The sequence below is a fragment of the Apium graveolens genome, chromosome 9, assembly GCF_009905375.1.
Source record: "Apium graveolens cultivar Ventura chromosome 9, ASM990537v1, whole genome shotgun sequence".
Lineage (NCBI taxonomy): Eukaryota > Viridiplantae > Streptophyta > Magnoliopsida > Apiales > Apiaceae > Apium > Apium graveolens.
The window spans coordinates 18,560,586-18,587,663 of record NC_133655.1 but is presented as its reverse complement, the minus strand read 5'-3'; positions in this window follow the sequence as shown (position 1 = coordinate 18,587,663).

Below are 27,078 nucleotides of genomic sequence, written 5' to 3'. Positions count from 1 at the left end.
AGACACAGTGCTTTGATTATTAAGAATATTGACCTTACCTCCCTCATAGCTTTTCCCACCATCATTACTTCCCGATGAATATACAAACTTCCCCCCGTGATGAATATACAAAGTGATGTCGGACTCCATCTGAAAAGTAGCACACACTACGCCATAGATGGGCAAATAAGACACTTTTCTAATGTAATGCCTGTTTTGCGTTACATTAGACAGACTTTTTTGACCTATTGTAACACTAACGAAATAGCGTTACTTTACATGTAAAGTTACTGTTACGTTAGAGGGCTTGTGTTGCAGAAGAAAGCTAGTGTTATAATAGTGCTAACATGACGTAACGCTTTGCTTTATCATTATAATAATATTTAATTTATTTATTATTTTTTTGGGCCCCACTAGTGTACACGTCAGCAAAAGTGGGTCCCACCTGTGGGCCCCACTAAAACTTGTTCAAGAAAGTGGGTCCCACACTAATAGGTGGACCCCACATGTGGGCCCACACTGCCACGTGGCACTGCCACGTCAGCAAAGCGTTACGTTAACTTTTCTGTTACAACGCTACTGTTACATTTGCTCAACCCTGCCACGTGTGCACCGCCACGTCATTAAATAATTAAATATTTAATTATTTAATAAATAATTAATTAAAAAATTAAATAAATAATAATTAAATAAATAAATAATAGAGTAGTGGGCCACACATGTGGGCTCCCCTTGTGGGCCCCACATGTGGGCTCCCCTTGTGGGCCCCACATGTGGGCCCCATATTAAACAATTATTTAATTATTTAATAAATAATTATTTAAATAATTAAATTAATCATAATTAAATAAATAAATAATAAAGATGTGGGCTCCACTTGTGGGCCCCACATGTAGGCCCCACATTATCCAATTATTTGATTATTTAATAAATAATTATTTAAATAAATAAATAATAATTAAATAAATAAATAATGGAGAAGTGGGCCCCCACATGTGGGCTCCCCTTGTGGGCCCCACATGTGGGCTCCCCTTGTGGGCCCCACATGTGGGCCCCATATTAAACAATTATTTAATTATTTAATAAATAATTATTTAAATAATTAAATTAATCATAATTAAATAAATAAATAATAAAGATGTGGGCTCCACTTGTGGGCCCCACATGTAGGCCCCACATTATCCAATTATTTGATTATTTAATAAATAATTATTTAAATAAATAAATAATAATTAAATAAATAAATAATGGAGAAGTGTGCCCCACATGTGGGCTCCCCTTGTGGTCCCCACATGTGGGCTCCACTTGTGGGCCCTACATGTGGGCCCCATATTAAACAATTATTTAATTATTTAATAAATAATTATTTAAACAATTAAATAAATAATAATTAAATAAAGAAATAATAAAGAAGTGGGCTCCACTTGTGGGCCCCACATGTAGGCCCCACATTATCCAATTATTTAATTATTTAATAAATAATTATTTAAATAATTAAATAAATAATAATTAAATAAATAAATAATGGAGAAGTGGGCCCCACTTGTGGGCTCCACATGTGGGCCCCATATGTGGGCCCCACATTATCCAATTATTTAATTATTTAATAAATAATTATTTGAATAATTAAATAAATAAATAATGGAGAAGTGGGCCCAACATGTGGGCTCAACTTGTGGGCCTTACATGTGGGCCCCACGTTATCCAATTATTTAATTATTTAATAAATAATTATTTAAATAATTAAATAAATAAATAAATGAGAAGTGGGCCCCACATGTGGGCCCCACATTATCCAATTATTTAATTATTTTATAAATAATTATTTAAATAATTAAATAAATAAATAATAGAGAAGTGGGCCCACATGGGGGCTCCACATGTGGGCCCCACATGTGGACTCCACTTGTGGGCCCCACATGTGGGCCCCACATTATCCAATTATTTAATTATTTAATAAATAATTATTTAAATAATTAAATAAATAATAATTAAATAAATAAATAATGGAGAAGTGGGCCCCACTTGTGGGCTCCACATGTGGGCCCCACTTGTGGGCTCCACATGTTATCCTCCATATTTGGAAGATTTGACTGCAAAGATCAGGGGAGAACTTGAGGCTGAACTGGAAGAAAAGGTTTCCAAGAAAGTGCAGGATAACTTGTCAGTTATTCTCAAAAAGATCGCAGCAGCTAATCCAGGCTTGAATCTGGACATTGGAGAAGTTGATGCTAATATTTCAAGCGAGGATGATGAAAATGGTACACCAATGACTATCGGGACTGCTGGGACTTCCAAGACTGCCCGGACTTCTTCTTAGATATTTCTCTTTACAAGCATTAGCTTGAGTTAATAGTATGGACAGTTATGTTATTTAGACTTTTGAATTATTGGTTTATAACTTTTGGTACTCACTGTAATTGGTGGTGGATGGTGTTTATTTGGTTTGGTTAGAGTTGGAATTTGGGGATTGTTTGGTGTTCTTGTTAGTATGATTTTGGTGGAGTGATGTAGTGAATCGTACTATAATTTTGGCGAAGTGGTTATTATGTTGGCGGAGTTGGTGTTCTGAATGCTGTAAGACTAGTTTGTTGGGGAAATATGTTTTGGTATAGTTGAATTGTTATTTTGTTAATGGCAGTAATGTGTTTATCAAAACTACATTTCAAAATGTTATCTATTAGTGTTACAATAGCTATATTTATCACTGTTACAAAATCTAAATTTGTGTTTCTTTTGCCAAAATACAGTGTTACATTAGATTTGTTTACTGTTACGTCAGTAATAAAAGTGGGCCCACATGTGGGTCTCACATGGCAGTGGGTACCACTGATTAGCCAATCTATGTGGCAGTCCACGTGGCAGTCCATGTGGCATTGCTCGCCACGTGTCAGTGGGTCCCTCTATATGACGTGGCTGCCTACGTGGCAATCCAGTCAGGTGGGTCCCACATGATTTTTTCAAATGCTAAGGTAACACTGAATTACCGTTACGTTTGATTTATCTAGTGTTATCCTATCTCCCTAAGGTAATGTTTTTATTTGTGTTACGGTTGATAATCAAAACATTACATTAGATAGCAATGGCAACATTTGCGGATGAAATGGTTATTTGGCGTTACAATAGGCCTATTGCAACATAAAACGGGCCTAAGGTGACGTAAAATGAGTGTCTTATTAGCCCATCTATGGCGTAGTGACAAACCGTAATTAGTATCGATTTATTAGTACCGAAATTGAAAGAATTACAACCGTATTTACCTTAATTCCAGATATGAACCCTCAATTAAGAACCTAACCCTAAGTTATGAACCCTATCCCCTTCTCTTTCTATACATATTAAGAACCAGTTTGTTTACATATATGATAGTCACGTGAGAGGCAAGTGTGTTTTTTACATTTTTCTTTTTTTTTGTTAATTTATCTTTCCACTTAATAGTCCACATATTCAACCCGCATGCCACGTCAGCAAAAACATAACGTCAGTTACTGGTTGACTGACGGAAGGACTGCGGTGAGAAAAATTTAAAAGTTTAGGGACGTTAATGTTGAAATCTTTAGTTCAGGGACCTACTTTAGAAAACACCAATAGTTCAGGGACGTATGAATTTATTTTCCCAAAGAAGAACCAATAGTTCATACTACAAATTGACAATAGCATAATAAATTGGAAGCATCAAAGGTCTCTCATCCTTGCAAAATAATAACACGCAACACGAAACTAACCAATAGAAGTAGAATAGCGATTATTGAATAAACCAATTGATAGGATTCTTGGCTCCTACCTTGTGTCTTATCGCAATGAATATATGCTGTTGCGGAGGCCGACGAGTGAGTAACCCTAGCTTGAGCCACGACTTTCTATTCTAACTCTGTGTAAGTGTGTTAAAGAATGTTTTGTTGTACTTGTGCTTTTGTTTGGGTCAATTAGGCTTATTATGTAGTGCCCTCCAAACCTGGGCCAGAAGTTTGGAGTCCACACGCACACACACCTTATTTATAACCTGCTTAGAACAATAATAAAGATAATAATTATATGCAGTGACCCTACTTACCAACTACCACGGATCGCAACAGGTTATTCCGATCAACCTGGAGTCCTAGCTCTCGCACTGGATTGGGGATCCTCACTACCAACCAGTTCCTTCTTAACTGGAAAAGAGTATAAACAAAATTGCACAAATGAGCTAAATAGCTCAGCAAGTTGAAAGGAATATGTCCTAAGTCCAATCATGTATGAGGATTTAGGAATAACTTTTATGTAATCTGTTTTGATTTCATTGATATTAATAAAAGACTTGTTTTGTTTTTATTACGGGCTTTATCTATTTAAGTGTTTAAATAAGATATACCATAGTTTAGAGTAAAGCTTTTTATGGATTATGATGAGATCAGAATAGTGAGACCTAAAAAGATGATAACTCTAAACTTAAATAGTTCCTGGTCATAGGATTACTAACTGGTAATTAATAATCCGCAAAGATCGGTACATACTATGCTTGCTTCATTATGAAGGATGTCTGTTCTCATAGACATTTGTGTGGTGACACTATAGCTAGTATGTAGGTGCTTATTATAGAATAAGTTCACTGAACATGACTCGCACAGCTGAACAACTGATGGGGTTCACTCACGTGACAGCAGTTGTTCACATAGTGATAGTTGTACAAGTATCCTTAGACTTGAGGTCATCATAGTCATCTTGTGTACACTGAACTATGCTTTGGTTTAGTTCTTAGTCTCCAGGGACAATTATTAGGGCTCTACTGGGTATAGGAATTTGTACACGAAGATAGTGTATGATCAATAAAGGATCTACCCCTTCCAGTGAAGGAAGCGAATGTTCAAGGCTGATCCACTTATGCTAGTTCAGGAATCTCTGGCCAGAGTGAATGAAATTAGAAAGGAGTTTCTAATTTGCATAAAACTAAGCATAGTAAATGGTAAGCAAGTGATTGAATTAGATAGGCTTGACACGAGATCCATGTCTTGTATTTAATCGGGACATTGTAGGGTAGAAGGAGTTTATTGTACGGTAACTATTCACTGAATAGGTTTTTGGTATTCTAAGCAGTGAATTCATATTATCCGGATAGTCGCGATATGCTGAGAAGTATCCCTCACGATGTAGAATAAATGTGATTAATTAATTAATCATATTTAATAAATTAGAGAATTTATATAAATAATGATAAAATAGTTTTATTATTATTTATTTCTACTACCGGCTTAATATTGAACCTACAGGGTCACACCATAAAAAGAGAATGATTTAATGGTGGAGGAATTAATTAATAATGGCTAATAATTATTTATTTGTGAAATAAATAATTAATTGGCAAATTTAATAATTGATTAAATGAGATTTAATTGATTATAAATTAATTAAGAAAAGTTCTTAATATTATTAATTAAGGATTTAATTTTTGGAAATTAAATCAAGAGAGAGAATTATTTCTAAAGTGTTTAGAAAAAGGATTAATAATTAAAAGGTGTTTTAATTATTAATGAGAATAATAAATGGGATAATAATAATATTATTTATGGAAAATTTCAGCTGAAAATTTTGTCTATAAATATACTATTATAGACCCTATTTTCATTCAAACCCAAAAACCCAAAAAGTTTGGAAAACCCAATTCTCTCCACCTCCTTCCTCCTCCTTAACATCGTTTTCTTGGTGGATACCGGTGGAGTGCTTCACACTTGAGGAGCAACTGCTAAGGATCTCTGATCGTTGTCTCCGAATTATTTTAAAGGTTAGATTCGATCCCTCGAATTTTTATTCATGATCTGTATGCTTTTATTTGGATTTTATATGTGTAAAAAGTGTTTTGCCATGCCCCCGCTGCGATTAAAATCCAACACAAGTCACATTGACAATACTGAGAATAAATAATGATCAAGTGAAATGAGTTAAGGTATCAAGTGAATAATGAATAATGATTTAGAATTGGATATTAGATTTTCATTTTAAAAACCAAGGTTAGGCTGCTGATCAGTCACACACTAATCCCGAGCAAGGCATACAGCTCTGCTCTAATTACTGGATCCAAGGCACACATTGGCCTAACTTGACCATCACTCTGGCCTGACCACGAATCTGGTCCACAATTTTATAAAATAATCCAATTCTATCACAATAACAGAATAAACAATGTAAAGCAATAAATAGATTCATAAACAACATTGGATTTCCAATCATGAGATGGTTTCAATCTTCACAAGGAAATAATATGGAAGTTACAAAGAATAGCTATCAGGTGGTTAAAGAATTGGATAACAAAAGAATCAAAGTTTCAGAGTTACAAGGATTTGGTCTTTTAATATATAAGGTAAAATGGTTTGAGTATGTAAGTAATCCTGGTCCAGTGTTATGTATTTAGTTTGTATGTATTTATGCAGTAGTATCTCTTGGAAAATGTGGGTATTGAGCCCCACATTGTCAAGTCATTTTGAGCCGTTCTTGAGTGGGTGTCGCTTGGAGTATGTTCTCCTCCGTGAGGGCTTTCCGAAGCACTTTGAAACACTCAAAATGGTTAAGGGATGAATGAGATACGATCATTCAAAGTTGGTCCCTTGAAGGTGGAATTGTAGATGTGAAAACTTGTATCCCACATTGAAATAGAAAAGGGGTTTCCATTGCTTTATATAGCACAACACTCTAGTAGTGTTTAAAAGTGTTAGTAAGGTGTTGCTCCATCTCCTACGTGCGCGCGCAGGGGGGGTGCAAATTGTGGGATTTTGAGGGGTAATCCGAGGCTTGCGAAGCCTTCGGGCTTGCTTGCGTGTGCGGCGTGCGGACACGAATGTAGAAGAAAATTGGCCTGAATAATCACGGACTAGTTTTGCTAATTTTCCACTGGGCTTGGGCTCTTAAATAAATATTCATTATTCAGTATTTATTTTATAAATACGAATATGAATTGATTTGACAGTTATAATTCGATTCAATCACGGATAATAATTGACTTCGAATTAAATTTAATTAACGCGTTTAATTAAATAAGAGAAGTAGTGCACACGTTTCTCTAAGCCTATATATTTTCGCTATAGGGTTTAGGGTTTTATACAATCAGAAAACACAGCCGTCTCTAAACATAAACCCTATTCTTCTCTCTCGCGTCGGTGATAGTTTCTTGCTCTGTTCTAGCTCGCCAGAGGTGCCGTTCATATAACGACACCGTCTTCTCGTTTTATCCTAGGAGGCTGTCGGCTCGCACATACGGTGAGAGGCGAAATAGCTTTAAGGAGACAGTTCCTTTCAACTGGACTCGAGAACCCTCTCATATCCTTATCTCTTTCGTTTACTTTTCTGGTTTACACAGTTATACTCGCACACTGTTATTCGCACACACCGTTCCAGTTGTATGTATTAATCGCAGATTGTTTCACAATCTTAAAGCTATTTATTTTATACATCTGTGACTGATACATCTGTATCTGCTTATTTTGTTGAGTAACAAATCGATGGAGAACCAAACTGTGAACGATCCGATGAACGATCCAAACCCTCAGATCACTGGATCTGATGGGGTTCACCAACAGCCGATTAACCCTAATGCACAAATCGTACGATCTGATGGGGGTCAAACGCATGTTGGACATGTGCCTTCGTGATATGTGCCTGTGGGACACACTGTCATTGGACAGTTTAGTGTTCCTCTTGGAAAGATATCGGCAGGATTCACTCCTCCGATCATACCTGCGGTGCCTACTGGTATGCATACACCTGTAGTACAGACGCTCGTACCATCTGTTCCACCTGTGGTGCCTGATGCACCTATTATGCCAACTGTGCCTGCTGCACATGCTGAAAAACCTGAGAAGTTCAATGGAACGAACTTCAAACATTGGCAACAAAAGATGCACTTTTATCTGACCACGTTGCATATGGATCGCTTCCTTAAGGAAGAATCACCGTTGCTCACTGCTGAGAGTAACATGCAGACTGTGTATGCTGCTGATGCTTGGAAGCACTCCGACTATATCTGTCGGAACTATGTGTTAAATTGTTTGTCTGACTCGTTGTATAATGTATACAGCGCGAAGCCAACAGCTAAGGTCTTATGGGAGTCACTTGACCATAAGTATAAAACCGAGGACGCTGGGGCAAAGAAGTGGATTGTTGGCCGCTTTCTTGATTATAAGATGGCAGACTCTAAGACCGTGGTCAGTCAGGTGCAGGAACTGCAAGTGATCATTCATGACATTCATGCTGAGGGAATGGTCATAAGTGAATCTTTCCAAGTCGCTGCTGTTATTGAAAAGCTTCCACCTGGATGGAAATATTTCAAGAACTACCTTAAGCACAAGCAAAAGGAGATGTCTATGGAGGATCTTATTGTTAGACTTCGTATTGAAGAAGACAACAGAGGGTCCGAGAAGAAAGTTAACATTGCCACTGAGAAGGCAAACATGGTGGAGCATGCTCAAAGCTCCAAGCCCAAGAAGACTAATTCTGGTAAAGGGGCAAAGCTGGCACCCAAGGGAGGGATTTCGAAGTCGAAATTTCAAGGGAAGTGCTACAACTGTGATAAAGTTGGTCATAGGTCTTCTGACTGCAAGAAGCCCAAGAAGCCCAAAAAGAAGAAAGAAGCAAACATGGTGGAGAATATCTTCAAGGAGATGGGTGACATAGACCTCTGTGCTACGGTCTCTGAAGTGAACCTGGTCAGTTCCAATCCACGTGAATGGTGGATTGATATTGGTGCTACTAGGCATGTTTGCTCAGACAAGGCAGTTTTCTCTAGCCTCAAAGCTTCCGATGCTGGTGAGAAGCTCTACATGGGGAATTCAGCAACTTCTACCATTGAGGGTGAAGGCACGGTGATCCTGAAGATGACCTCTGGGAAGAATAAGACTTTGAAGAATGTACTTTATGTGCCTGATATTCGCAAGAACCTTGTGTCTGGTTCTCTGTTGAATAAGCATGGCTTTCACATTGTAATAGAGTCAGATAAAGTTATTTTATCTAAGAGTGGTATGTTTGTAGGCAAGGGTTATTTAACTGATGGGCTTTTTAAGCTCAATGTAATATCCGTTAAGGACAAAAATGAAATGAAGAATTCTTCTGCTTACTTGCTTGAGTCTCCTAATTTATGGCATGCTAGATTAGGACATGTAAATTATGACACTTTACGACGTTTAAGTACAAAAGAATACATACCAAAACTTACTATTGATTCAAAACATAAGTGTGAGACTTGTGCCGAGGCAAAATTAACGAGATCATCATTTAAACGTGTGGAAAGGAACAACAAAGTGCTAGACCTAATACATAGCGACATATGTGATTTAAAATTCGCTCCAACAAGAGGAGGAAACAAGTATTTTATTACATTCATTGATGACTGTATAAAATACTGCTATGTATATTTGTTGAAAAGCAAAAACGAAGCTATAGATAAATTTAAAATCTATAAAGAAGAAGTTGAGACACAACAAAATGAGAAAATCAAAACGATATGAAGTGATCGTGGAGGTGAATATGTTGAACCAGTTGGGGAATTCTGTTCACAACATGGTATAATCCATGAGGCCACTGCACCATACTCCCCTCAGTCAAATGGTGTGGCTGAAAGGAAGAATCGCACTCTGAAAGAAATGATGAATGCGATGTTGTTAAGCTCTGGGCTTCCACAATCGATGTGGGGAGAAGCCATCTTAAGCGCAAAAAATATTTTAAATATTACGATGCGCAAGAATAAGGATGTAAGTCCTTATGAAATGTGGAAGAAAAAGAAACCAAGTTACTAACACCTGAAAGTGTGGGGGTGCCTTGCAAAGGTACTAATCCCTACACCGAAGAAGGTGAAGATAGGTCCTAAGACTGTGGATTATATCTTCATCGGGTATCCTCCACGCAGTACTGCATATCAGTTTCTTGTTCATGAATCCAAGATTCCTGATATTCAAAAGAATACCATTATGGAATCAAGGAATGCCTCATTCTTTGAGATGTTGTTTCCCTGTAATCCAGGAAACCAACAACCTACGATGTCTAAACGATCTCATGAGTCTGTAGATGATGATATTGAGAGTGACGAAAGTGAAGACGAAAATATGGGGGTAGTGAGAAGGAGCAAAAGACAACGAACGGAGAAATCCTATGGGTCTGATTTTATGACCTATTTGCTCGAAGAAGGTGACCCAAAAACCTATAAGGAGATGGTTACCTCACCTGATGGGCCTATATGGAAAGAGGCCATCAAGAATGAAGTTGATTCAATTATGCAGAATCATACTTGGGAACTAGTTGACTTGCCAACTGGTTGCAAACCATTAGGTAGCAAGTGGGTTTTCAAGAAGAAGTTGAAAACTGATGGCACTATTGATAAGTATAAGGCCAGACTTGTGATTAAAGGATACAAGCAACAAAAAGGCCTTGATTATTTTGATACATATTCTCCTGTAACGAGAATAACATCTATAAGGATGATGTTTGCTATTGCTGCAATGCGTAATCTAACTGTACATCAAATGGATGTGAAAACAACTTTCCTAAATGGGGACATAGATGAGGAAATCTATATGGAACAACCCGAAGGGTTTGTTGTCCCAAGACAAGAAAGGAAAGTTTGTAGATTGGTGAAATCATTGTATGGTTTGAAGCAAGCGCCTATGAAATGGCATGAAAAATTTGACGAGGTCGTGCTGGCTAATGGCTTCAAAATTAATGAATGTGATAGTTGTGCCTATTACAAGGATAACGAGAGTGGTTATGTCATGATGACACTATATGTAGATGATCTACTTATTACCGGAAGCAATGATAAAGTGATCAAATCTACTAAGGACATGTTAAAATCAAAATTCGACATGAAAGACATGGGACTAGCAAATGTAATTCTGGGAATTTAAATTTCTAGAACATCAGAGGGTCTCGCATTAAGTCAACCATATTATGTTGACAAGATCCTTGAGAAGTTTCTTAAGGATGACTTTGAGAAAGCTAGGACACCGGTGGATATGACTTTGTACCTATCCAAGAACAAAGGTGTAGCTGTTTCCCAATTGGAATACTCGAGGATAATTGGTAGTCTGATGTACCTCATGAACTGTACAAGACCAGACATTGCATACTCAATTAGCAAGTTGAGTAGGTTTACGAGTAATCCGGGAGCTGATCACTGGAAAGCGATCATAAGGGTTCTAAGGTACTTGAGGGGAACTCGAGACTACAGACTGCACTATGGCAGATACCCAGCAGTATTAGAAGGATATACTGACGCAAATTGGATATCTAGCAAGAAAGCACTTAAGTCTACGAGCGGCTATGTGTTTACATTAGATGGAGCGGCAATATCATGGAAATCCTCAAAAAAATGGTGATAACTCATTCCACAATGGAAGCTGAGTTTGTGGCACTAGATAAATGCGCCGAAGAGGCTGAATATCTACGTCAGTTTCTGGAGGATATTCCGAGATGGCCAAATCCTGTAACTGTAATAGGGATTCACTGTGATAGTCAATCCGCTATTGGCAGATCACAGAGCACGATGTATAATGGAAAGTCTTGTCATATACGATGACGACACAGTTCCATTAGACAATTGATCTCAACCGGATTTATCACTATTGACTATATACCGTCAAAAGATAATATCGCGGATCCACTAACCAAAAGGTTATCAAAAGAATTGGTTGAGAAATCATCGAGAGGGATGGGCCTTAAGCCTATTGCTTAACGGCATCATGGTGGACACCCAACCATTGCTGACTGGAGATCCCAAGAACTTGGTTCAATGGGACAACTAAATCATGATGACCAAATCACTGTGGGGGTAACCCCTGGCCTGTTCCTATGGTGAGGAAACAGTGAGACCCGTAAGGTACGAGGTTGAGCTTTGAGCTTTTAATGATCTTTGATGAATACATGGAGTTCAGGAGTGAATGCATGGAATTCAGTTGAGTAAATGCAGGTTACTCTATAAGATAAAGATCACCTATGTGGGAGAGAAGTGGGGCCGCTTCAAAGGAGAATTGCGAGGCATAATTCTTTAGAAACTCCTGCAGAACCAGGACGATATTCCATGGCCAAAATGGACATATCCATGAGAGCTGAATGAGTCAAAAACAATATAGTGATAAGTATATCATCGTTTACACAAACGGTCGAACAGTTCAAGGACAAGCACGTCTACTGTCTACCAGTAAAGTCGGTATGCTTAGTCGAGCGAAGGTTCAAGGAGCATTCTCTACCTATCGTATGCTATATCTGATCGAAGAAACTATCACCAAGTCAAACTCCGTGTCTTTCTGTCTGGTGTGTGCTGCTGAAATATCAATCTCATCCATGTGGGGGATTGTTGGAAAATATGGGTATTGAGCCCCACATTGTCAAGTCATTTTGAGCAGTTCTTGAGTGGGTGTCGCTTGGAGTATGTTCTCCTCCGTGAGGGCTTTCCGAGGCACTTTGAAACACTCAAAATGGTTAAGGGATGAATGAGATACGATCATTTAAAGTTGGTCCCTTGAAGGTAGAATTGTAGATGTGAAAACTTGTATCCCACATTGAAATGGAAAAGGGGTTTCCATTGCTTTATATAGCACAACACTCTAGTAGTGTTTAAAAATGTTAGTAAGGTGTTGCCCCATCTCCTACGTGCGTGCGCAGGGGGGTGCAAATTGTGGAATTTCGAGGGGTAATCCGAGGCTTGCGAAGTCTTCGGGCTTGCCCGCGTGTGCGACATGCGGACACGAATGTTGCAGAAAATTGGCCCAAATAATCACGGACTAGTTTTGCTAATTTTCCACTGGGCTTGGGCTCTTAAATAAATATTTATTATTCAGTATTTATTTTATAAATACGAATATGAATTGATTTGACAGTTATAATTTGATTTAATTATGGATAATAATTGACTCTCGAATTAAATTTAATTAAAGTGTTTAATTAAATAAGAGAAGTAGTGCACACGTTTTTCTAAGCCTATATATTTTCGCTATAGGGTTTAGGATTTTATACACTCAGAAAACACAGCTGTCTCTAAACACAAACCCTATTCTTCTCTCTCGCGTCGGTGATAGTTTCTTGCTCTGTTCTAGCTCGTCGGAGGTGCCTTTCGTACAATGACACCGTCTTCTCGTTTTATCCTGGGAGGCTGTCGGCTCGCACATACGGTGAGAGGCGAAATAGCTTTAAAGATACAGTTCCTTTCAACTGGACTCAAGAACCCTCTCATATCCTTATCTCTTTCATTTACTTTTCTGGTTTACACAGTTATACTCGCACACTGTTATTCGCACATATTGTTCTAGTTGTATGTATTAATCGCAGATTATTTCACAGTATCGTATATCTGTGGTTCATATTCGGGTATTCAATAATCAATGATACAGAAAGAATAAGGTTTACGGCTCTAAGATCAATAACTAGAATCAAGGTTTAGGGTTCAGTGCTTCAAAGCACTTGCAATATAAAATAGAACTATCAAACTATTCACAGTATATCTCGAGAAAGTTCAGAACAGTTGCCTTGTATTAGTTTGCTACACTCTACTAGCTTTCAATTACACCCTCTTACTTCTCGACTACTTGCTTCCCTTTCCTACACCTTGCCTCTTCTGCTCACATAGCATAAGTATCTATCAATACACAACTCATGTTTCTACTCGATATAAGCTTCTATCTACCCTTCGTTTTACCCAAATCGGATTTACAGATTGAAAGATACGATCAAAACAGTCATATAACGTACACATACGCATTTAACACGTTAATCAATGCACATATAACACATAACACGTAAGATGTTTGATTGAAAAGAAGGTTTGATGTTAAAAGGATTTTTCAGATACTTAATATGGATTTTTAAACATTTTTCAGAATTTAAACGAGTCGTTGAACCACTTTTGAAACAATAAACATGGTTCAGTTGGCCGATTCTGACTTCAAAATAATTTTATAATAATTATTGAGCCTTGAAAACAATTTAGAATAATATTTTAAAGCTCGAAACTATTTTTTGGAATTTTTAAATCAAAATAAATCATTAAATCTAATTAGATATTTAATTAAAATCAATTAATTAAATCAATTAATCAATTAATTTTTGAATTAATTGACCAATTAACTACTTAATAATTAACTAAAATTAAATAACTAATTAATTCAGATTTATTTTTGAATTAAAAATAATTTTTGGAATTAAAATAATAATTTTTAGAATTTTTTATAATTTAAAATGAATTTCTGTAACTAAAATAAATAGAAAATATGATTTTTAAATAATTTATAAACAACAATACTATTTTTGAAAATTCTGGAAATTTCAGGGACCAAACTTCATCGTTTTCAAAAGTATAGAGTCTAAAGTGCAATTTTACAACCCCGTCTCCGGAAAATGCCTTGTCTCGCCGGGGATGGAGTTCCCGGGATCCTCACACCTCCACAAGCTCCAGATCACTTCTCCTAATCACCAGGAACACAACCCAACAATCAAATCGTTCTAATAACCCCGGAGTTGGCCGGAAATTGGCCGAGAAGTTCGCCGGTTCCAGCGAACTATGTTTACTTCGATTCGAGCAAACTAGGAATCGTCAGTTGTTGTAATATACATGAATCAATTACAAATTCAAAAAGGAACACGATACAATCAACAAAAACATCTAATAACCCCTAGAACAAAAAGCCTCAAATTTCAATTAAAAACATTCATACGGGTTATAAACCCTGATTTTGAAATTCGAAAATTAAACCCAATTTTGAACATGTTATTGAACTCCAAATCAGTCATATAATATATCAAAATCATCAGGAAGAAAAGCTCTACAACATGCAATCATCAAATCATCCGAACAATCATCCGAACAAAAATTTATAATTTTAATCAAAATAATTCAAAAATAAATAAAAATATAGAAAATAAACCTTGATTTCTGCAGTTCTGAAACTTGAAGAATCTGATAGTACTCCTTAAATCCTTCATTTTGGTTACTAGAGCTTCCCGAGCAGATTTCAATAACACCTCGAAATTATAGTTTGATTCTCAGAAGGTTATAAGAAATAAGGGTTTTTCTCTGTAAAATTATATAATTACTGACTGCAAATGATTTTCTGTACAAAATAAAATATGATAAGGGCTATTTATATTTACGAAATATTGGTACCCCGTTGGATCATACCGGATATAAAATAGTACGTTTATTTATGAAAACATATCCAAAACGGTACCGGTTCGGGATAATTATACATATCTGTACAATTTGTAATGCGGTCTTGGTCTCAGCATCTGGTTACACGTATTACGAGGTGATAATTATAATATTTTAATAAAAAGATCCCATTTATTAAAAATACGAGTTTTATTGATCTACCGAAACAAATTTTGTATCAAAAAAATTGCGCCGGGACCCGCACAGGACAAACCGTACGCCGGATCGAAAAAGTCAAAACATAGAAAATGCTCGGAATATTGCAATTAGGTTAGGAAAGAGTTCTCGGAAGAGTTTCGCGATATAAAAACGTAAAAACGGGTGAAGTCGTCTGCTTCCCGATTATATAAAATGATTTTAAAATACTCAGAAAAAGAATTTATTAAATCCATAAATTTTCTATAAAATCATAAATCAGCATAAAAATAAATAGAAAGATATGAAAAATATCTATATTTAATTTTGGACATATAAAAATTAAAATACTCAATTTATGTTATTTTTAATCACCCAAACACATATACCACTTAACAAATAATTCACAGAATACATACTAAACATGCATAATATTTATTTATTAACCAAAATAATTACACGATATATCCCATATATTACATCCTTCCCCCCTTAAAATGATTTTGTCCTCAGAATCTCCTAAGAAAACATATGAGGGTACTTTTCTCTTATATCACTCTCTAACTCCCAGATTGACTCTTCAACCTTTGGGTTTCTCCACAATACTCTTACTAACTTTACCACTTTATTTCTTAACACTTTCTCTCTTTCTTCCAGAATCTCTATCGGACTCTCCACATATGATAAATCTGCTTGAAGTTCTATTGGCTCGTACTCAATTACATGCCCGGAGTCGGGATTATACTTCTTAAGCATCGATACGTGAAAAACATTGTCAATGTGCTCCATGTGCGGGGGTAACGCCAACTCATAAGCTACTTTGCCAACACGCTTTAGAATCTCAAAAGGTCCGACATATCTAGGGCTCAGTTTTCCTTTCTTCCCAAATCTTGTCAATCCCTTCCACGATGACACTTTCAGCAATACCAGATTTCCTTCTTCAAATTCAATATCTTTCCTTGATTGGTCTGTATACTTCCTCTGACGATCTTGTATTGCTATTAATCTCTTCTGGATAACTTCAATAACTTCCTTTGTTTGTTGCACCAATTCAGGCCCAAGTATCTTGCGTTCTCCTACTTCATCCTAATATACTGGAGATCGACATTTGCGTCAATAAAGAGTTTCATATGGTGGCATCCCAACACGGGCATGATAACTATTGTTGTAAGCAAATTCTACCAAGGGTAAATGCTCAGCCCAACTTCCTTTGAAATCAATAGCACAAACACGTAACATGTCTTTAATTGTCTGGATTGTTCGTTCACTTTGGCCGTTCGTCTGTGGATGGTAGGCCGTACTCATATTCAGTCTCGTTCCCAAACATTCTTGAAAACTCTTCCAAAATCTCGAATTAAATATCGGATCTCGATCGGATACGATAGACACAGGAACTCCATGACGAACTACGATCTCTTTCAGGTACATATGGACCAACTTGTCTAGTGAAAATCTTTCATTTATAGGTAGAAAATGAGCTAACTTGGTAAGTCAGTCCACTATAACCTAAATGGCATCGTGATTGGCTTTTGTCCTTGCTAATCCGACTATGAAATCCATGGTAATGTGTTCTCACTTCCATTCTGGAATCTCTAATGGCTGCAATAATCCACTTGGTCTCTGGTGCTCTGCCTTGACTCTCTGACATGTATAACATCTGCTAACCCATTCAACAATCTCTCTCTTCATATCGGGCCACCAATAATTTTCCTTTAAATCTCTGTACATCTTTGTACTCCTTGGATGGATTGAATACCTTGAATTATGAGCTTCCTATAAAATTTCATTCTTCAACTCCATTACTGGTGGAATCCAAATTCTAGAAGAAAACCTAAGAATACCTTGATCATCCTTTTGTGTGCACAACTCTTCACCTACCAAACGATTGATGTCCTGATCCATTATCTCCTCTTGACACTTTCTTATCTTTTCTAACAACTCTGGCTGGAAAGTCATACTATACACTTTTGCTTCATCAGGCTTGCAAACTCTAATCTCCAATTCCAATTTCTGAAATTCCTTGTATATCTCCTTGGGTACTGATAACACATTCAACTTCTCTTTTCGACTTAACGCGTCCGCCACAACATTTGCCTTGTCGGGATGGTAGTTAATCGTGCAATTGTAATCTTTAATCAACTTTAACCATCTTCTTTGTCTCATGTTAAACTCTTTTTGTGTGAATATGTACTTCAAACTTTTACGATCTGTATAAATCTCACACGTTTCTCCATATAAATAATGTCTCCAAATCTTCAAAGTGAATACTATGGCTGTTAGCTCCAAATCATGAGTAGGATACTTTTGTTCGTGTGGTTTTAGTTGCCTTGACGCATATGCAATAACCTTATCGTGTTGCATCAGAACACATCCTAGTCCTTTATGAGAAGCATCGCTATGGATTACGAAATTCCCTTGGTCATCTAGAAGTGACAAAACAGTTGCTGTAATTAATCTTTGCTTCAATTCCTGAAAGCTTTCTTCACATTTGTCATTCCATATAAACTTTTTATGATTTCGTGTAAACTTTGTCAATGGTGTCGCAATCCTCGAGAAATTTTGAACAAATCGCCGATAGTATCCTGCTACTCCCAAGAAACTTCTTACTTCTGTCGATATTTTCGGCCCTTCCCAATTTGTAATACCTTCAATTTTTACCGGGTCCACTTTGATCCCTTCATTACTGACTATGTGTCCTAAGAACTAAACTTCATGTAGCCAAAACTCACACTTTGAGAATTTAGCATATAACTTTTTCTTCCTTAAAATCTCCAAAGCTGTACTCAAATGTTCTGCATGATCCTCTTCTATCTTTGAATAAATCAAAATATCATCTATAAACACAATAACAAACTTGTCAAGTATTCCTTGAAAATTCTGTTCATCAGGTCCATAAATGTTGCCGGGGCATTGGTTAATCCAAAAGACATCACTAAAAATTCATGATGTCCGTACCTTGTTCTGAAAGCTGTCTTTGGTATATCCTTTGGCTTAATCTTTAGTTAATGATATCCCGATCTCAAATCAATCTTGGAGAAGTACTTGGCTCCTTTCAACTAGTCAAACAAATCATCAATTTGAGATAACGGATACTTGTTCTTGAGTGTAAGCTTGTTGAGCTCTCGATAGTCGATGCACAGTCTCATGCTCCCATCCTTCTTCTTGACAAATAATACAGGTGCACCCCACGGGGATACACTGGGTCTGATTACTCCTTTATCTAACAACTCTTGTAATTGCTTTGCTAATTCCTTCATTTCGACGGGCGCCATTCTGTACGGGGCCTTGGATACTGGTTCTGTTCCAGGTGCTAAGTCGATTGCAAACTCAATTTCTCTGCCTGGAGGAAGTCCTGGTAACTCATCGGAAAACACGTCTGGATATTCATTGACTACCGGAATATCTTCAAGTTTTGCTGGCTCCTGACTTCTATCAATTACTTATGCAATGAAATGCTCGCATCCTTTTCGTAGCAACCTTTTAGCTCGGATCATCGTTAAGAACTTCTTTGCTTGCTTCTGGCCCTTTAATATTACTATCCTTTCGTCTGGTGTCTTTACAATTACCTTCTTATTATGACTGTCTATATGGGCATCGTGCTTAGATAAACAATCCATTCCTAAGATAACGTCAAAATCTCCTAGCTTAAATGGTATCAAATCCATATAGAACTTATTACCAGAAATCTCAATTTCATAATTCCCAAAAACTTGATTAATAGATACACGTTCTTGATTTGCTAATTCCACAATCATTATTTCATTTAAATATTCAACTGGACAATTTAACTTACTAACAAAATCTTGAGAAATAAACGTTCGAGTTACTCCCGAATCTATTAACACTTTGGAACATAAAGAATTCACATTAAGCGTACCTGCCATGACATCAGTGTCCTGAATAGCGTCCTTCACAGACATATCAAAAATTCTAGCCATTGGAGTCTCATTCACTACTGGAGTAGATCCCATAATCCTCAATGCATTACTGACCGGGGCCGGTGTCTTGCAATCCCTGGCTATATGTCCTAGCTTCCCACATTTAAAACATGTAAACCCAATGGCTGGAACCTTAACTGTTGGATTCCGGGTAGGCTGATCCTTGCTCACTTGTTCTCTTGCTGGCTGGTTGCGGCACACCCTCGAATAGTGCCCTTTCTGATTACACTTGAAACAAACCACACTCAACTTATTACAAACCCCTCTGTGCTTCTTCCCACATACCTGTCAATCTGGAAAAGTTAGCCTCAACGGATTTGGCTGATTCATATTAGCCGGACGGTTGCCTTGACCTCCGTCGCCTGCATTCTGCTTCCTGAAATTAGAATTCCTTCCTGGCTGAAACTTGCCCTTCTTAAAATTTGGAAACTTCCCTGGTTGTGACTGTCCTTCATTCCCTTCAAACTTTCTTTTCTTACTTTCCTTCTCTTTTTGTGACATCTCGCTCTCTGTTTCTGCAATCATGGCCTTCTGCAGAAATCCTGCATAGGTATCCAATTCAAATTTGGCAACCTTCCCTCTGATCCATGGCTTTAGACCTTGCTGAAATCTCTTAGCTTTCTTCATGTCAGTATCCACATATGATGGCACAAATCTTGACGATTCCTCAAACTTACTTTCATAATCAGCTACCGACATACTTCCTTGATTTAGCTACAAAAAGTTCAACTCCATCTGGTCCTGAATAAACTGGAGAAAATATTTTTCTAAAAACAATTCTTTGAACCTTTCCCATGTAATATCATCTGTACCTTCCAATGTCTTCACAGTTTCCCACCAGTAGGTGGCCTCATTCTTCAAATAATAACTTGCAAACTCAACCTTATGTTCTTCCTTTACCTTGACTAAGGCAAATGACTTCTCTATTTCCTTTAACCAAACATTCGCTTCAATTAGATCTAAGGAACCCTTGAATTCCGGTGGATTCGCCGCCTGAAAAGTTTTGAAAGTTACCTGGGGGTTGGTCTGTCTTTGTTGTTATTGAGTCAGGTGAACTGTTTGTTGAGCCAAGATCTGAAGAATCTGGGCTACTGCTGGGTCTATAGGTCCTGGGTTTGCATTCTGGTTGGTATTATCTTGGTTGTTGTTGTTGGTTTCTTCATTCTAGGTGTTGAAACGGTGATTTCTTCTGGGAGGCATTTTCTGTAAAGAATCAAACAACTAATTTAGCCTTTAAATCAAATTCTTTGCATAAAAGAAAAGTTTTGTAAAACAAAAATATCTCTTTTTGAAAACAGTTGTAACAGTTGAACTAAGTAAATTGCATGCTTCTTTACAAAATGTAAACTGTTAAGGGGTTAAGGTACATGGTATCACAAGAGGTATAATTGGTGCAATAAGTAAAGTAAAGTAAAACAGGTGCAGTAATGTAAATGACAATACTGGAAAGGAAAAGGTACTGATATATATAGATCAAAAGTTTTAGGTAGTACAAGCGTAAAAACACTTCAGAAGTAAAAGCAAAAGGGTACAACAAACCTACTCACTAGTCAGCAGATCTAGTCTATAAATACATCCCAAAAGTCTATTGATAAATACTACACACTACTCTACATACTAAACAACCACAATAACACCGCTTAGCATCTCCATCACTGTATCTCTGACTCTATGACTCATGGCAAGTCTGGACCTCCAATCTCCTCCACAAGCTCCAGATCACTTCTCCTAATCACTAGGAACACAACCCGACAATCAAATCATTCTAATAACCCCGAAGTTGGCCGGAAATTGGCCGAGAAGTTCGCCGGTTCCGGCGAACTATGGTTACTTCGATTCGAGCAAACCAGGAATCGCCAGTTGTTGTAATATATATGAATCGATTACAAATTCAACAAGGAACACGATACAATCAACAAAAACATCTAATAACCCCTAGAACAAAAAGCTCCAAATTTCAATTAAAAACATTCATACGGGTTGTAAACCCTAATTTTGAAATTCGAAAATTAAACTCAATTGTGAACATGTTATTGAACTCCAAATCAGTCATATAATATATCAAAATCATCAGGAAGAAAAGCTCTACAACATGCAATCCTCAAATCATCCAAACAATCATCCGAACAAAAAATTATAATTTTAATCAAAATAATTCAAAAATTAATAAAAATATAGAAAATAAACCTTGATTTCTGCAGTTCTGAAACTTGAAAAATCTGATAGTACTCCTTAAATCCTTCGTTTTGGTTACTAGAGCTTCCCAAGCAGATTTCAATAACTCCTCGAAATTATAGTTTGATTCTCAGAAGGTTATAAGAAATTAGGGTTTTTCTCTGTAAAATTATATAATTACTAACTGCAAATGATTTTCCGTACAAAATAAAATATGGTAAGGGCTATTTATATTTACGGAATATTGGTACCCCGTTGGATCATACCGGATATAAAATAGTACGTTTATTTATAAAAATAGATCAAAAACGGTACCGGTTTCGGGATAATTATCCAAATATGTACAATTTGTACTGCGGTCTTGGTCTCAGCGCCTGGTTTCACGTATTACGAGGTGATAATTACAATAGTTTAATAAAAAGATCCCGTTTATCAAAATACGAGTTTTATTGATTTACCGAAATAAATTTTGTATCGAAAATATTGTGTCGCGACCCGCACAAGACAAACCGTACGCCGGATCGAAAAAGTCAAAACATGGAAAATGCTCGGAATATTGCAATTGGGTTAGGAAGGAGTTCTCGGAAGAGTTTCGGGTTATAAAAACGTAAAAATGGGTGAAGTCGGCTGGTTCCCGATTATATAAAATGATTTAAAACTACTCAGAAAAAGAATTTATTAAATCCATAAATTTTCTATAAAATCATAAATTAACATAAAAATAAATAGAAAGATATGAAAATTATCTATATTTTATTTTGGACATATAAAAATTAAAATAGTCAATTTATATTATTTTTTATCACCCAAACACATACACCACTTAACAAATAATTCACAGAATACATACTGAACTTGCATAATATTTATTTATTAACCAAAATAATTACACGATATATCCCAGATATTACAAATTAGGTTTATTAAAATAAAAAAAGAAAATGTATTTTATAATTTAAAAGTATTTATTTATTTATTTAATGATGCATAAATATATATATATATATATATATATTCGGGTATTTTATCGGGTTTCGGTTTTGGATCGGGTTTCGGGTATCGGATCGGATATCAGATCGGATATCAGATCGGATATGGCTATATCCAAATCCAAATCCAAAATTTTTCGGGTACAAAAATCAAATCCATATCCAAAAAATTGGGTTCGGATTATCCAAAATTTCGAATTTCGGATCGGATATCCATCAGATCGGATTAATTTGCCATCCCTATATTTCATTGTTAGATTACATCCCTCCAAGCATATTGTACATGTACATGTTGTTATTAAAAATAAAAGAATATGCAAAGAAAGGGGAACCAAATTTTTTTCATATAGAAATATTTTTGTGTGATTAACTGTTAAAATAAAACAGGGTGTATATTGAATATTTGTTATTATGTACAACATGTCAATATATAATTAAATATTATCTATGATAAAGAGACATGTTATATTTATTTAAAAATCAAGTTTTTCTACTTGTATAATAATATTTTATGTAAATATATTGAGAAAAACTATTATAATATATGTAATTATAAAATTTAAAATCATATATTTTGTAAACTTCATGTGTTTGATAATATGTATCATAATATTGTTTTAATTATAAATCATAAATATAGTGACGATACTATTATTCTTGTAATATTATTTGAACTAAGTTAAATTTCCATGAACAACTAATATTGAACAAATAAGAAAATACAAGGTTTTATATTTAAAAAGTATTATTATTTTTAAGAGAAATGATAGATTTTTCAAATTATTTTAAAAAATATTAATATGTAAAAATGATAAAATGAAGCGGTGGATTATAAGAAATTGTTACAAAATATATCACATATAAAACTCATTCATCCTTTCATAAAATAACAAAAAAAAATCTTAAAAGTATATATTATATTTTCTTATAAGGTAATCTCAAATATTAAATTTCTTAAAAAAATTTAACATATTTTGAATGCATATTACCTTGTTATTATCTCCTTAAAATTTATCAAGGTTATTTTATTGTCCTCTATAAATTATAGCTTAAAACTGCCGACCCCCATTATTCTTACTATCTCATTTACCCTAAAAAATTCACTGCTGCTTTTTAGGCGTGAAGCGTGCTTTTTGGCTCATCTGTCCTTGTTATCCTTTTTCCATTTACAACTCTTCTCAGGTATTATATATATTCATCTCAGGTATTATCCATATTTATCTTCCACAAATAATTCACTGCTATTTTTCCGGCTTCACTGTTAGAAACACACACGCAAAACAAACACAAACTTTTGCCGAACTGAAGTTTATTACTGAAACTCTAAACTGGGATTTCACTTCTCAAGCTTACAGATAGAAGAAACAATATAGGAATATAAATATGCATATGCACGACTGAACTAATGCCTAAAAAATAGCCACAATAACTAAAGTGGTTCCACTAAACTCCTAATACGACTCCAACTCTGAATGACCAATTCAACTCCTAAAAATACTCGCCAGATCAGCTGACTTATTCATGCAGGAAAAACAAATACAAAACATATATATGTTTAGATTAAATCCAACAGACTCCCCTTTACTCTAAACATCTTACAAGTTCCTAACACCAAGCAATTTCCTCATGTTTTCAAACTTCACTGTATGCAAAGCTTTTGTCAGTATATCAGCTCGTTGCTCTTCACATGCTTAATAATTATGCTCCCTTTCTCAACATTTTCCCGAGTGAAATGATATCGAACATCAATATGCCTACTACGACCATGAAATAGTGGGTTTTTTGTAAGATAAATGGCAGAACGGTTGTCGATGTACAAAACCACTGGACCAGACTTTGCTTTAGATATATAATTCAACACCTTTTGCAACCTAATTCCTTGACAAGCTGCAGCAGTTGCGTAATAAGACTGTAGATAAGACCGTACATAGTTCAGAGTACCCTTGACATAGCGTAATATCCTCTTTGCAGCATTTAAATGAAGTAGTGTATGTTTTTCCATAAATCGACTAACAACTCCAACGAAGATGAAATATCAGGACGTGTATGGACTAAGTATCTTAAACCTCCAATCATACTCTTAAAACTCGTAGGATTTACCAGCTTTCCACCATCATTTTTATGCAACTGAACCTTTGGCTCCATTGGATACTTTACCGAGTTACAATCTGCCATCCCTACTCTTTCCAACAACTTCTTTGCGTAGGCTATCTGTTTTAACTCGATACAATCACTTTTTTGATCAACTTTGATTCCAATATAATAAGTCAAATGCCCCAAATTGCTCATTTTGAACTATTTTTCCATCTGTCTCTTGAATCGTTCAATGTTTGTCACCGTGGTCCCTGTCACAAAAAGATCATCGACGTAAACCCCAACTATTAAGGCCTCATTTCCATCATGTCTAAAATATACTGCATGCTCAAATGGGCATTTGACAAACCCAAGCTCAGTCAGGCACTTGTTCAAGCGAGAATACCAGGCTCTCGGTGCCTGGCGTAAGCCATATAATGCCTTAAACAATCGCTAGACCTTGTGTTCATCTCCTTCCTTTTCGAAACCTTTTGGCTGTGACACATACACCTCCTCCACTAGATCTCCATTTAGGAAGGCTGATTTCACGTCAAGGTGGTGTACTTCCCACCTATTTTTGGCAGCAAGTGCAAGCAACAAATGAACTGTTTCCATCCTTGTAACAGGTACAAAGACCTCATCATAGTCCACTCCATATTTTTGTACATAGCCCTTCACCACGAGTCTAGCCTTGTATTTAATAACCTTGCCATCAGTGTCTCTTTTCAACTTATACACCCATTTCAAGTCAATTGCTTTGTGTCCAGATGGTAGTTCTGTCAATTCCCACGTCTTGTTGCCTTCAATTGAGTCTATCTCATTTTGCATAGCCACCTTCCATGCCTTATTTTTGGCAGCTTGCTCGTACGTTACTGGTTCATCAACTTCAGACAATAACAACTCATCTGTAGGCTATATCTCCTCATTCGCATCATATATACTGCTGACCAATCTGAAATGCATGGGTTCACTAGTAACATCAATTAGATCCTCCAGTTCTCATGAGATACTGCTGCTACTACTGTTTGCAGTGCTGCTAAGTATGGGCGTTGCATCTGAAAAACCCTCATTCTCACTATCGATGACTGTTTCCACTTGAATGTTTGGTTGATGACTTATGACTGTAAACGAGCTTGTCTCCTGAGAAATTTCTGACTCCCCTTCACTCCACGACCATCCCTTGTCTTCTTCAAAATGAAAATCTTTGTTTACATGCACTTTATCTTTGACTGGATCGTACAAACGGAAAGCCTTTGTACCTGATTCTTTTCCAAGATAAACCACAACCTTACTTTTATCATCGAGCTTTCTCACATGAGCTGCTGGCAATTTTATATAACCTAGACATCCAAATATTTTCACGTGTCCCAGATGAGGTTTCTTTCCCTTCCGCATCTCATACGGCATTGTTTTGGACAAAGCACGTGTGGGTAATTTGTTTAGAATATACACAGCATGTTTATTGCCTCTCCCCACAATTTTGCTAAAAGTTTCTTTTCTTTCAACATACTTCTACCCATTACCACCACCGTACGATTTTGACGTTCTACAACCTCATTCTGTTGAGGAGAATACGGGGCTGTATAGTGTCGTTGAATACGTGTACTTTCACAATACTCAACAAATTATCGTGAACAAAATTTCCTCCACGGTCAGTTCTAAAAACTTTTATCTGTTGTTTTGATTCTTTCTCAGCCATTGCCTTAAAAGTCTTGAACTTACTAAATGCTTCATCTTTTGTTTTAAGCAGAAAAACCCACATCATTCTACTATAATCATCTACAAGCAACAAAAAATACTTATTACCTGCAGGAGTTGCTGGAGAAATAGGGCCACACAAATCTCCATGCACCAATTCGAGATTCTCTTTTGCTGCAAACGATGCTTGACCAGGAAAATGTTTCCGTGTTTGTTTTGAGAGCAAACACCCTTCACACATCTTCTTTAGCATAATCATATTCAGAAGACCACGTGCCATATCATTGTCTATCATCAATTTCATTTCCTGGAAATTGACATGTCCCAACCTTGAATGCCAGACCCATGCTTCTTCTTCAGCCTTAGTCAAAAAACACTTCACATCCTGTTATGCTACAGTCAGTTTATACATATAGTTTGCAGTTCCTTGAACCTTCATCAGTAGCTTTCCACTCTTTTTATACACCCACAACATCTCACCATCAAGAATAACTTTGTTTCCTGCTTCTACTAATTGTCCCAAACTTATTATGTTATTGCATAATGAGGGAATGAAATATACCTCCGTCAGAATTCTCTCATCACCGTTCTTACATTTCAATGATACAGAGCCCTTTCCCTTGATGCACATTGTTGATTCTTCACCAAAACGAACCTTACCTTGGACGCTTTTATCAAGACTCTAAAACCTTGAGCGTTGACCAGTCATGTGGTTACTGGCCCCATTATCCAAGTACCAAGTATTCATATCTCCTTTGCCATCTTAATTTTTCTCTACTGGTGGGATCATCCTTTTTTCATTTAAAAGTATAAGAGCATTGTATTCATCTCCACACACTGCAATAAGTAGTGCGGGTTCCTCATCTTCAATCTCGGTTAAATTTGACTCTGACTCTTGCTCCTTGCTCTTTATTCGTCGTGGCTTACGACATTC